The sequence below is a fragment of the Micropterus dolomieu genome, linkage group LG06 (genome assembly GCF_021292245.1).
Source record: "Micropterus dolomieu isolate WLL.071019.BEF.003 ecotype Adirondacks linkage group LG06, ASM2129224v1, whole genome shotgun sequence".
NCBI classification, from domain to species: Eukaryota; Metazoa; Chordata; class Actinopteri; order Centrarchiformes; family Centrarchidae; genus Micropterus; species Micropterus dolomieu.
In genome coordinates this window covers 9,181,487-9,194,427 of record NC_060155.1, presented here as the reverse complement: position 1 = coordinate 9,194,427, position 12,941 = coordinate 9,181,487, and the positions used below count along the sequence as shown (strand labels likewise).

General features: G+C 40.8%; 1 protein-coding gene across 6 annotated transcripts in view; it reads right to left on the bottom strand.

Moving 5' to 3' along the window:
- The window catches only part of LOC123972869 (receptor-type tyrosine-protein phosphatase F), a 166,445-nt gene that overhangs the window by 109,122 nt on the left and 44,382 nt on the right, over positions 1-12,941 (bottom strand). The gene's annotated exons all lie outside the window — the stretch shown is intronic.

The following is a 12,941-nucleotide window of genomic DNA, read 5'->3' as shown; positions in this document are numbered from 1 at the left end:
AACCACAATGAGGTGTCCTGATATAAAAAAATAATAGACGAGACAAAGTCAAAGATTTGTTTGTTCCGTCCACCTCATTATCACTTATCACACTGACACCTACTGAAGAAACAAAGGAAATGCTGTGTTCACTCAATCGAAGCTTTAAGCCTCCTAGGCTGCTTAGCTAATGTTTAGGAACATGCATTCATTAGAGGCCAAAACGTTTTTGAATCACTCAACAAAAATTGAGATATAGGTGGTGATTCAGAGGACTGCAATCAGACTAAACACAATTTATGATGCAGCACTGGCTCTTGTGTCCAATTTGTCAAGATCATGTATAGGGCTGTCGAAATAACCGCAAAATTGAAATACTGTGCTATTGGTCAAGCCTACCGTGGAGGATGGTAAGCACCGCCACAACCGCAATGTTCATACTTTACACTTCAGGGCTTGTTAAATTAATAAATGAGTGCTTCAAAAGTTCCACAACTGTAACGAGCTCTGTAACGGTTAGTTACAGACATCTGTAGGACAGATCGCCATGGGCTTCAAACTTAGAAGTGTTGGCGTGTTTTGTGTTGTTTTACTGTTTATTTTAAAGGTTAGCTAACTTGGCGTTAGCTAATGTGGGTAGCAGGCTCAGCGATGTTGTCATACTGAGGGACAGTGGAGAGAAACTGTGAACGGTAAGCCTCATTTGAAGCTCACTAACTAACGAGCGAGCGTAGTGTGTTGGATGCCTGCAGCTGTTTTTCAAATTTAGTTATAACGTTACTACAGCGCAGTGGTTAGTTGTGGACAGCCTATTCTGCTCCGCACCGGCGTGTGTGTGTGTGTGTGTGTGTGCATGCTTGTGCGTTGCTGCGGTATGTAAAAAGACTTGATAGACGACTAAAGGTAATGATATAGCTATGTGTGAAAAAGACACGGTCAAACTACAAAAAGAAGTTTGCTTGGCAATGTTGTTGACTAGCACCCAGCAGCTAGCTTGCTCTGACCGTAAAGCTGCTGTTAGCGGCTCGCTGTGTAGTGAGGTGACAGACACAGACACACTTACTAATGTTATGCTAAATGGCACCAATACTTTATTGATGAAATATACATATACATATATATTTATATATAGTTTATTACAGGCAGACAACTAAGAGGTTTAGTGAAGTAATTAACTAGGAACAAAGGGATGTGAGCATCTCAAATGGTAAACCATGCAGGACAAAAGAGCTATTGAGTGGGTTCAATGGGGAGCGGAATATAATAAAAAAAATACACACCTATCCTGTTTGCTTGTTTGCCACCCACATCAAGCGCCTGTCATTTAAGTTATAAGCCCCAGTGTGTGTGCGTGTGTGTGGCGAGGGAGTGGCCACCCATAAAGAATTGGTAGTCCACAAACAGACAATGCAAGGGACAGCTGCACAGAGAGCATGCAGAGGCTGAGTAAACACTACTATTACACTAACTACAGGTAGCATCTCTGCACTCCATCGTTTCCATCCGTCCTACTCGTGTTCTCTCTCTTTCTCCATCTCTGTTTAATGGGTCATCCTGAGCACAGGGAGGTGGGACAGCTGAGATATATGGCTAGCAGTGTGGGGAGCTAATCATGGCCGTCTCTGGAGGTGATAAACCCAGACCGGAGAGGTTTGTGTTGGCGCAGCCAGTAACGGCTCCATAAACACAGTTACAAGCTGAATTTCGACAGCAGTGTTTTGGCCCCTGATTAGTTTTCCATGCCCTAGAAGGCTCACCCTCACACGTCTATGCTCCTTTTTTTGCCTCAGGAGTGAACACACACCAGAAGACCCCAGGGGAATTGCTGCAAGCCGACGAGCACCGTATTATAAAATGAAAGTGTAAAGTAACAAAATTAGGTTTTCCCTCCAACTCTGAAAGCCTTGCTGTATCCACAGATTTGATGGTGTGTGTCTTTTTTACAGGGCTGCGACAAGGTCCTGCATTGAAAATCACATAACAAAGTGTAATGTCCTGTGACCTATCAAGTTTTACAGCGCTTTTGTTTACAAGCTGATTCCACAGAGTTAATTGTTAACGCTTTACTGCCGAGCAGAAGATTGAGAGACTGAAAGAAACCTTTAACAGACAAATGCACTTCCTTTAGTTGAGCAATAGAAAGTAAAGAGCACTGACTACACTGACCTACAATGAAAGCACTCACATGAGTGAAGTGTCTGGCTGTGTGGATGACTCAAAGAAATCATTCAGGTAGTTGATTTAAGACACTTCAATAATTACGTATAATAATACTACAGCCTTGTGAAATTAATGCAGACATTTACAACATATGACACAGTCTCTATGACGCACTGTGATGTAATCTGTGACGCGAGAGAGTTGGACTTAATGCACCAGGTTCATGATAATGTCCTGAAACAGGCACTAACTTGCCTCTCAACAGAATGCAAAGACCATCACACTCTGGCTTCGCCCATATGATACAATGTCAACTGGCATTTAGTCTGGTTGAGTGAACATTTAACAAAAGTCAGGAACAAAACAAGGCATAAATTGCCACTGAAGTGGGGATTTACAATCACCTCTGGGGGGCTACCAATCTTTTCAGTTGCAAATCAATCTGGGAATGAAAGGTGATATGTATTACACTGATATGTATTACACAGAGTAGAAGAGACATACCAGAGTGCCACTTCCATTTGAATTTATTGGAGAGTGATTATTGGCGTTGTCGAGCTGCAGAGCAAGGAGAAAATGGCTTGCACTACAAAGTGCTGGGCAAAGGGCCTGCAATAAATCAAAAAGCAGGCTCAATGTAAAACAGACATTCATCAAATAAAAGCAAGGCTGTGTATAAATGGACCAATCGAGTGGATGAAACAGCTTTCTATAAAGTAGCACCAACCTTAAGAGTTATACTTACAGAATACAAACGAATTGAAATGTAATATTCATAGTACCATCAAATCAAATTTAAAAACTCACAGACAAGTCTCACAGTTGGAAACATTTTCTTTAATTTTTTTATATCACTATTTTATTATAAAGGCTTTTGTATGTTTTATTGTTTATATTTCATCTCCTTTGTTGACATCCCAACATCTGGATCATCATCATCATCATCATCATCATGCGTATGAACATTATTATGATTATAATTCTGCTTAAGATAAACATTTATCTTTCTCTTATTGAAATGTTCTTTCCTTTTTATTTTGGTTGAATGTGAGGCAACATATTTTTGAAAAGCAGTATATAAATAAAAAAATCTTATTATTTAGGCCAACCTGTAATTCCTCAAAGCTAGGGCCTAAATAAAACTAAATGATTTTTTAAAAAAGCTTTGTATTCAATACAGGCTCTCTAAAAATATACACAGCCAATAGCCTTGCCCTAGTTCAAAGACTGAAAAAAAGTTTTAATATTTTTGATTGTTTACATTTTAGAGTGTTCTAGAAATGAATTACTGCATAATTAAGAATAATTTTGTGCTATGGCCAAACATTAAATTAGCAATATAAACTGAGACCCATTCTCAACAGCAGATGTGCATATATATCAAAAGGAAATTCACACTGTCAAGCAAGAAAGATGGGCTAAGATGTCACCACTTGACAGTTTGCTTTTGGACAGATGGTGCCATAAAATGACTAGGCAGGCAGCACAGAAGGCATGAGACCCCCCCTCCCCACACACACACACACCATGCTGAGGACTTCAACTGCCCCTCACTTCCCACCCCCTGGGCAGAAAGCCTTGCCTGCGCCAGTAAAAGACAAACAGAGTGAAGGCATGTGAGCAGAAAGACTGGCAAATACAGAGCTCCATAGATCAATAGCTGGCCAAACAGAGGCAGTTGTTCAGCTCAGCTCAATCCACGGATATATCGTGGATGGATTTTTAGCGACCAGAAAGAGCAGAAGTATTAGAGAAATGAAGCACTATAGAACTATGGTAAAACATGTAATACAATACAAACTGAAAACACACTGTATAACTAGGTTATTCTCTGTAGTTTTGCTCAAAAAGGAAGGGAACCTTCCCTTTCTCTTCAGGTTTAAGTGTATTTATTTTCTACAGGTGGCAATGAGACGTGGATACTGGGCCCCAACTTTGTAAGAAAGCATAGGCGGGGGCCTTTGAGGGCTTCATACTATTCAGCAGGTGTCTCTACTGTTCTAAATCAATTACCTCTAGACAGTCAGTGCTTAGGGTAGGGGAGTATTGTAAATCAGCTTGGTGTCAGGCCAGATTAGTGACTGTACCGGCGGGGAGTGAAGCTCTTTGGCCAGCAGGGGCCAAAGGCCTACATGGGAACCAAGCTGTGGCCTAGTGCTCAGTGACAGAGCAGCAACTCTGGTAATTGTTTCCCACAATACTTTGTACTAACTTTGGGCTACATGATGATACTATGAGACTGGCAGAGAAATCGCTATACCCACCCTTCATAACTTTAATATGTCTAGTCATAGGAGAAAATGTAAATCAATGAGCAGAAATTATTTAATTCAATATTGGATTTTCAGGGGGGGGGGGGTTCCATCAATGTGTTCAAATACCTTGATTTGCCTGGTATTTAATTCAATGGATTAGCATCAACATCCAGATTCCTATCTGGTTGTTTAATCAAGTTTATCTATATTGCGCACCCTGACTTTGTACACGCATGTTTACAGTTTTGTTTACAGCATATGTCATACTAGCAAAATTCTAATTGGCTATGGAAGGATTAGTCAGACTGCTACCATTGGTTATTGGTACATGGGCAATCACTCGCTGGGTGGATAGTCTGTGCTTGTCCAACTGCAAGCACGAAAACAGCCCTTATCTCACTACATCTTTTTATGCAAACCAAATTCTGAGGAACTGTTACGTCCACAACAGTATTCCCATACAACATACAACCACTAAACACAGAGGTGAGAACCGCAATTGTAACCTACAATCACATTTTGAAACAAAAACATTATTGTTATGCTATACTGGATGGTTTGGGGCTTGTTGGTCTTCAGTCAAAGCTGAAACGCGCAGATGAAAATGTATTGACACAATGGTTTTATTATTTTACCTTATAACAGAGCATGTAAAAGACACGGGGAAAACCAACCCTCTGAGGTGCAAGGTACAGAAGAACAAAACCAATGTTGACACAGGGAAGGGTTACACTAACTCAAGCATAAGGTTCTGTTTATAAAGGAGGACCCCTTAATGAGAAATGTGTTTGGAGGATTCTAAAAGGCAAACAAAATATGCTATTCTGAGACCCACCTTGAAACAAAAAACTGTGTTACACAAAGAAAAACCAAGACTCCTGGTCTACCTGAAACAGTTACGACCTAACATATTTGACTTGGTTAGCTGCCATTGCAAATGTGGAAAAAAAGAGGATCCCCAAGCCTAAACCAACTTTCCTGCCTTCTATTCCAGAAGGCTATCCTCTCAGCCCCTGTCTAACTAGCAAAAAGAGGCAGATTCGAATAAGCCGTTCCGTCTTTCTGTCAGTCTGTTTCTCTCCATCCCCTTATTTCCCCTCCTCTTCCTCTTCCTCTCTCACTCTCTCTCTCTCTCTCCCTGGCCAGGTCTCCTTCTGTGTCTCTTTCTCTCTGTCTGAGCCATGAGCCAGTCTGTTGGAGCAGATGGAACCATATATCCCCATCGCTCTCTGGAGGCCTGGGGATTTAAAATGTAAAAGAGATGCGTGCAGAATAGGCTGGGGCCAGTCGATAAAGGGCAAGAGAAGCAGAGAATCTGAGCTTATAAGACCATGTTCAAGTAACATGTATAGTTCTAAAAACTATGCTCGCATTGTATATGTTATAGAGCAATAAACTACAAAGATGTAGACTCTAAACTCACCACTAAATTGGCATATCTGTACTTATTGAGTGTCTAATCCAATATTTAGTCCTACATGATATGAGCAGAGCAGGATACTGTATTTCTATTGGCAACAGAGGCAGTTCCCTAAATTGTTCTTGTTCTGTAGATAAAAAATTAATCGTCAAAGTTAATCGTACTAAGTCCTTTATCAAGCAAATATTGAAAAAATGTGCTGGTTCCATCTAAAAAAAATAAAATAAAAATGTAGACTACAGCACAAACAGTTATTTAATTTACTGTCAATGGACAGAAACCTGTAACAATTTCAGTCGACTAATCATTTGAGTCAATTATTAATAAAATATGCTATACATTCTCAGTTTCTCCTTCTCAAATGGGTGAACTTGCTTTTCTTTTTTATACATCACCATACATTGAATATATGTGGGGTTTGGACTGAACAGGACTTTTTAAGACAACCCATTGGCAACATATTGCTCTATTTTCTTACATTTTATATACTAATAAAAAACACAATCACTAATTAACATAAATGATAGGCAACAAAGTCCCGTTCAAAATTGTATAGACCAACTGAATGCTAATAGTAACCAGCCATAAGAAAAAATAAACAGAACATAATTAGGATGTTACTCCTGACGCTTTCTCTTTAAGTTAACTTGGATGTCAGACCTGCCAACCTCCATACCTCACCTCAGGCCACCTTTCAGGTAATGAGAAGATATCTGGACACTGTATCTGTCGTCTGGGAGAAGATTCTGCTTCGTCCTCTATCTCTGGATGTCAGCTTGACAGACAGGAAGAGTGAAGAACAACAGACAGACGAGGTCGTGAGCAGTACAATCGATTGCCAGCTGACTAGCAAGGTCCATTATACTGACAGGCCGGAGCCACAACACGACGACCTGCACTCCACCACTCACCTCATTACTACCTATGAATCTCTCACTGGGACCAATCTCTCTTGCGCTCTCCGCCTCTGGCTCTCCCTCGCTTCCTCTCTACAGTACATCTCCCATGACAAATCTGATGGACGTGTTTTAAAAGAAGCAAAAGCCACACCTAAGCCCCTGCACTTAGCTTTATGCACTAGGCAAGCAATGGATACAGAACCAAGACGATGTGGGGTAATACACTTTTCCTCATAGCTATGTTCTTGAGAAAAATACAGCCTAAATGTACTTTTAAGCCTGTGAAATCTTTAAGAAATTTCAACTGTCTGTGATGGAAAACCTCTGCCATATTAAACATTTCTCCCACAATCACCCTGTGTTTCAGCTATACTATCTTCTCTCGTCTTCCCTTTTTCCCCCCACCATTCCTCTAGTTGTTCTGAAATCCTTAGTCCTTGGAAGACTTATATAGACTCTTGCCCCTACTCCCCTACAGCTGCAGATAGGATTTACCTGCAGCTGAGACATCCTCCAGACTATCAATTACCACCAGTGTAGAGTCACTCTTCTGCAGCTTGACTAACAAGACAAACACACACAAAACATACACACAGTGCACACACACACACACACACACACACACACACACACACACACACACACACAGATCTCATGGGCACATCCAGTTAGAGAAATTCTGAGATGACTGTGAGTCAAAGGATTTTACTGACTAATCAAATAGTTCTGTGAAAATCCACTCTAGACAAGAGCACGAATACATCCAATCAAGCAATCTGGTATTTAGATGAAGTGTTCTATAAAGATGAGCAGAAATTATAAGTGGAGATGCCAAAGATGCCGTCTTCAGAAAATAAACCAGTACCATTTATGAACACTTAAAAATTAGGTCACTTCAGGAATTACAATCACATGTTGAAAAATTAATTAAGAACTCTAAATAACAGCTAGTGCTATGAATAAAACTTTTGACCCACCAATATCCTTATGTTGCTCAAGGATGTATGGATAAAAGTGCAGTGCTTACATTTGCAAATAATTACAAAGTGAAAAAAAACTTGGGAGCCCTCAGACTGCAGTCTACTTGTATTGCTGTGACGTTTGGTCTGCGATGTGCTGTAAACAGAGATCTCACCAAATTCTTCCTGACATGTCATCTCACTCCCTGACAACGATTAGACTGAACACCAGACCGTTCCACATCCAGAAAGACAAGCAGGGACAGGACCTGTCACTCACCCCACCAGATCCAACCTGACGCCTGAAGTTCCTCTGTCAGGTCAACAAATGAAAAGCCATCACAACCAATGTTGTAGTCATCAAGCTGACTCCATTCCATAGACTGGTTAAATGCTATCTTGCCAGGACTTGTTGAACTTGGTTGAGCACGTTTGGGCTGAAGGCGCCAGCTTTGATTCCTAGGGTTAGTGCTTTGTTGATGCACCGTCACAGGAGGTGAACAACCATCCAGGAAACAGAGATCATGATGGGGCCACTGGCCAACACTCCCTAGTAAAACTCTATAGCCTACACTCTAACAATGCATGGTCACATAGCCAGTCCATACAAGCCAGTGTAAGCCTGTGAAGAAAGATCTGAGGAAGTAAATTCCTTTTAAGTGAGCGAACGAGTCTAGCCACAGCAGCAGCGCAGAGATCATTAGGATAACATATTTGGGTCAAAAAGCTAATGAATGCGCATTAACAATGTATGGAATGACTGTATGAAAACTCACAGTACAGACAAGACATGTGCAGCTCACTATTAAACCATTAAAACCACAAGCAAAAGCATTCTGCCTTATCTACCTAAATTTAGATCACATTACCAACTAGCTTAAAAGCATTTCGGTAGATTAAATGTTCATCTTGGCACTTAAATTGAGTTTCCAAGCATGAGACTCAAAGGGGCTTTCCTATGAACAATAAACAGGGAACTGGTTATCCCTCTACTTCCCCTTTCCCGGACCAGTCTTCTTGTCTGACTTTCAGCCTAGGCAGCCAAGTCTCCCATGTTTACTAATGTAGAAGCAACCCCTTTATCAGGGAAGAGATTTGTACGGAAGAGGCAGGGGATTAGCCATCAAATTACCAGGCAGACAGCATCCCTGCTCCAGGGTTGTGAAGCAGTAATCTCTGAGGCTGAAGGGGGAGATCCAGATAAAGGTTTGGGATTGGTGCTGTGGAACTCCAAACTCCAAACTGTGCATAAGCAAAATATGAAAGAGTGTTTCAGGGGAGCTTTTTTCTTCCCCTTTTTTTGTGGTAACTACTGTTATAGGACCAGATCACATTATATAGTATATCCCATGTTATTGGGCTATGTGGTATCATTACATAGCCCAACATACCCACTGTGCAATGCTTTTGATAGGTGAAAGCTCTAAAACAGGAATGCTGTAGCTAGGCAGGACTAGTGGAATTAGATTTCAGTTGCCTTGCCCGTGGTTCTTGCATTGTCACCCCTCTGCCCTCCCTTAAACAAGCAGTGCTCTCCTCAGAGAATACCCCCTGGACGCAGGAATGTTTCATCAACGCCTCAGCCCTCAGCATCCTTAGAGGGCCACAGTGGGCCCACAGCGCTGCACAGGCAGGCTATAAATAAGTCAGGCATTGTAATGAAACCAAATGAATCTCCATCAATCTTCCCAAAACAAGCCAGGGACCTCAGAGATCTACAGGAAGAAGAGTCATTGCCTGTGTTTAAGGACAAACCACAAGATGAACAAAAGCCAAATGTTATACTGATGCTGAATACGTCCCACTGTAAAATATACAACACACGTGCCATTCCCTCCGAAGCCAGTATGAGTATGTCCAAGTCTGTATGTAGGTAACCAAGACTTATTATTCCATTCTATGATAAGTCCTGCTTGCTTCTATTTAAGATCAGCAGCAGAGCACTGTTGAAAAAGAAATGATGACTTTGGAGGAAGTGACAGGGGAGCTGATAAAGTAATCAAGTAGAATGTCGAGTCTAAGCAGAGTATTTTCAGAAATTGGGAGGCTGAGCAAACAAGGGTGGTGCTGGAGGCAGAGGGCTAAATCAGCCACATGACTATACTCCCAAAACCAAACTTCAAATAAATCAAGCATACATTTAGTTTTATTTGCTTTACTGCAGTATAGCATCACAGTTATCCCTTCATACTCAAGAGCAAGGTAAAACTGCGACTATTAATTCTCTTCAATGGCAGTCCGCAAGCAACCAATCAGACCTTGTCTCATTGCATAAAAAATTATATTAGATATAAGATATTAACAGTGCATCATGCAGTAATTCAGTGTTGTGACATCAAGGAAATTAATGGTACCAAGCAACAGAGCAACAACAGTGATCCCTGGTCTTCTAATTTTTAGAAAGTAGCTTAATGCATTGCAGAATTTATGTTTGCCATGGCCACGGTCTTCAACTTGCATTGCTACACATTTAACATACAAAAACGCTTTGGCACTGTCATACAAACAGAGTACAAAAAAAATGCTGCTGCCCCTGAAAATGGGGGCTGTTTCAATCATTGTGGAGGTGTAATGGGATGATGTGGAATTGAAATGAGTTTTGTGCAAGGAGGGAAATGTCCTCCCTGACAAAGCAGATTTGTGTTCCCTTTGAGAAACCCATGGCTGTAATGCACAGAGCTAAGGTTTAAATGAAAGGTGCAAGGCTATGAGCACAAAACAGGCCTCTGATAGCTAGCTATAACTGGGAATAAAATGTAGATAGATACATTTAAGATGCAGAATGGAATATATTATGTAAAGAAAAGGACTGGTGGTATGGAAAGAGCTGAATATGAACATAGCCTGAACACTATGACCCACTTTTTTCAATTCACTTTAAAGAGACATAGGGCTAAAGCTACACTGCCACAGATGCAGTTGGCATTTACAAGACAGTTTCTATTCATAACAAAAATAGCATCGCTTTCTCTAAAATAACCCCGTCTGCTTATTTGTACATGATCTTATGTCTGAACCTTAACGTGTTTAGCAAGCCTGTGTAGATGTCAAAGCATAAACATAGACCTAGTTCAATCAAATAAGCTCTCTGCTTGGGGGCAGCTGAGGAAAAGTGTTCTTGTCAAAACACTGGTGATTTTAGTGCTAAAGACGCCCTTTTTTAAAAACCTTCTCCTCAGCACCTGTCACAATGAATGAGCGCATGTCTGCAAGAAAGAAGTGTCACAACTGAGACCAAAAAGTGACTATCAGCACAGCTAACACATCACACAGGCGGTGGCCGCTGATTGACATCGCACATTATGCAGGACGTATCTGGCACACTCACCCCTAGCTACATAAACATGTTATTTAGTACAGAACAGAGGATTGACAATTGGGCCTTGTCATCATAAAACAACTACTCAAGACCCTGTCACCATCAGGCAACAATTCCTGACACAAAAACAAATGAGAAACTTCTCTTTGCTGGCATTCTCAAGTCTGAGACCTAATCATAAACAAGTCTACACTTCAGCTACAGCATCAAAGCTTTGAACTTTAATAACCCAACAAAAGCAAGTAGGTTTTCTGTCTACTTACAGTATGCGTCATAGACAAATGTCTGGCTCCACTGACATTATCGCCTTCACAGACATTGATCTGTGATGGTAAGCAACCTCTTTCATGTCCCAACTGAGACTAGAGTGATTAAGCAGATCCATCATGCGTTAACAGGCCATTACACATCACCCAACTCAACGATGATGAGAAATCAAGTTCTATGGAAAAATCCATATGCTCAGCCCATAATTACTTTTGAGGAATCCGATGGGGAGAGAGATTGAGTGATTGACTTGTTCCACACAGAGTAATTTATTCAAACGGGAAGACTTCAGCCAAGGCAGTCATTTAAATGAAGGATATGTTGTATGTTTGGTCAGGGAATCTAATAAGGAGCAGTATACAAATGGCCCATAGTTATTTCCTCAGGTCACTTCCCAGACATCACTTAATGTTTCTCTGGAACATTACTGGTGACAAGGTGACTGAAGCACAGTCATAAAAGTGGAATTTAGGATAAGTGGCCTGTATGGTGGAGGTGAAGGAGGACGACCTAAAGGTCATTCTGTGTGGACAGGGATTGGCTGTGTTTATACAAATGACTGTGGCTGACGGGTTTTTTGTCTTGTTTGTTTACGCTCCTGAGCAGCTGAACAGACATTTTAACCTGTGTCCATCTTGAGTTTTGCCTCAAGGTCAGTTTTTAATCAAGTGGGTAAGTTGTACAGTGAGGGTTTTACTTCCAAATCATTAACTTAAAAATAAAAATATAACCAATAAATAAATACTAAACAAGCCCAGCTTTGGTACAACTAAGAAAGGAAAATACAGGTTCCATTGCAGTGAGACAGACACGTGGGGAAGTCTAGTGGTTTCAAAGGCCAAACAAAGCGAGACACACATAGTGTCAATACTATGTTCGTTGAAAGCTTAAGACAGCTTTGATGGAAAAGAAGCAAGTCGTAAAAAGGATATTTTTCTCATTGACAGCAGATCCTTATATTAAGAAACAAATATTGTGCAACAACTGGCACATTTATTGTGACCAAGAACAAGATAAACTCAGTCCAAAAGTTTCTCCTACAAGCATATAAAAGTTTTATGTTGTAATAAAAAAAGAAACCAAAGATTTAAGACACCATTACAGCTGAAAGGGACATTTAGAACTGGTTACTCTTTGTTGTAATTAAGGTACAAACAGTTTTCAAGTGTCTGTCTTCAGTCGAGTCTTCCCAAAAAGTTAATTCAACTTAGATATAGCTGATAATCACAGAGAAAAACACTTCGGGAAACATGTATTACAGGTTCTACTTTGTTGAAAGCCAGGCCCAAACATTTTTCAAAAATCATAATAAAATTACTTCCAAAAGTTCTCCTTTACAGTTATCTGGGATTTCAAAGCCTTTCAGCGTCTCCTTCTAACTGGAATTCTTGTCGTTGAAACTTTACCCTCCAGATTGCCCAGGGAGATAAAGACAACTGGAAAAACAGGTTGTTTGGCCTCAGTGTAGGCCTAATGCAGTAGAGCGGCAGGGTGCCTCACCTTAGCAGCGGTAGCTAGGGGACATTCTATGGCCCTTCTATTCAAAGTCCTCTGAATACGGAGGGGAGGGCTCGCACCAGACAGGGCAATTTGCCAGAGAGCCAGCCAATAGAGCTAAGCCAAGACGAGGTTAAACTATTGTTTTGGCTTAACAAGCAAGAGTGAGCAAGGACAAAAGAAAAG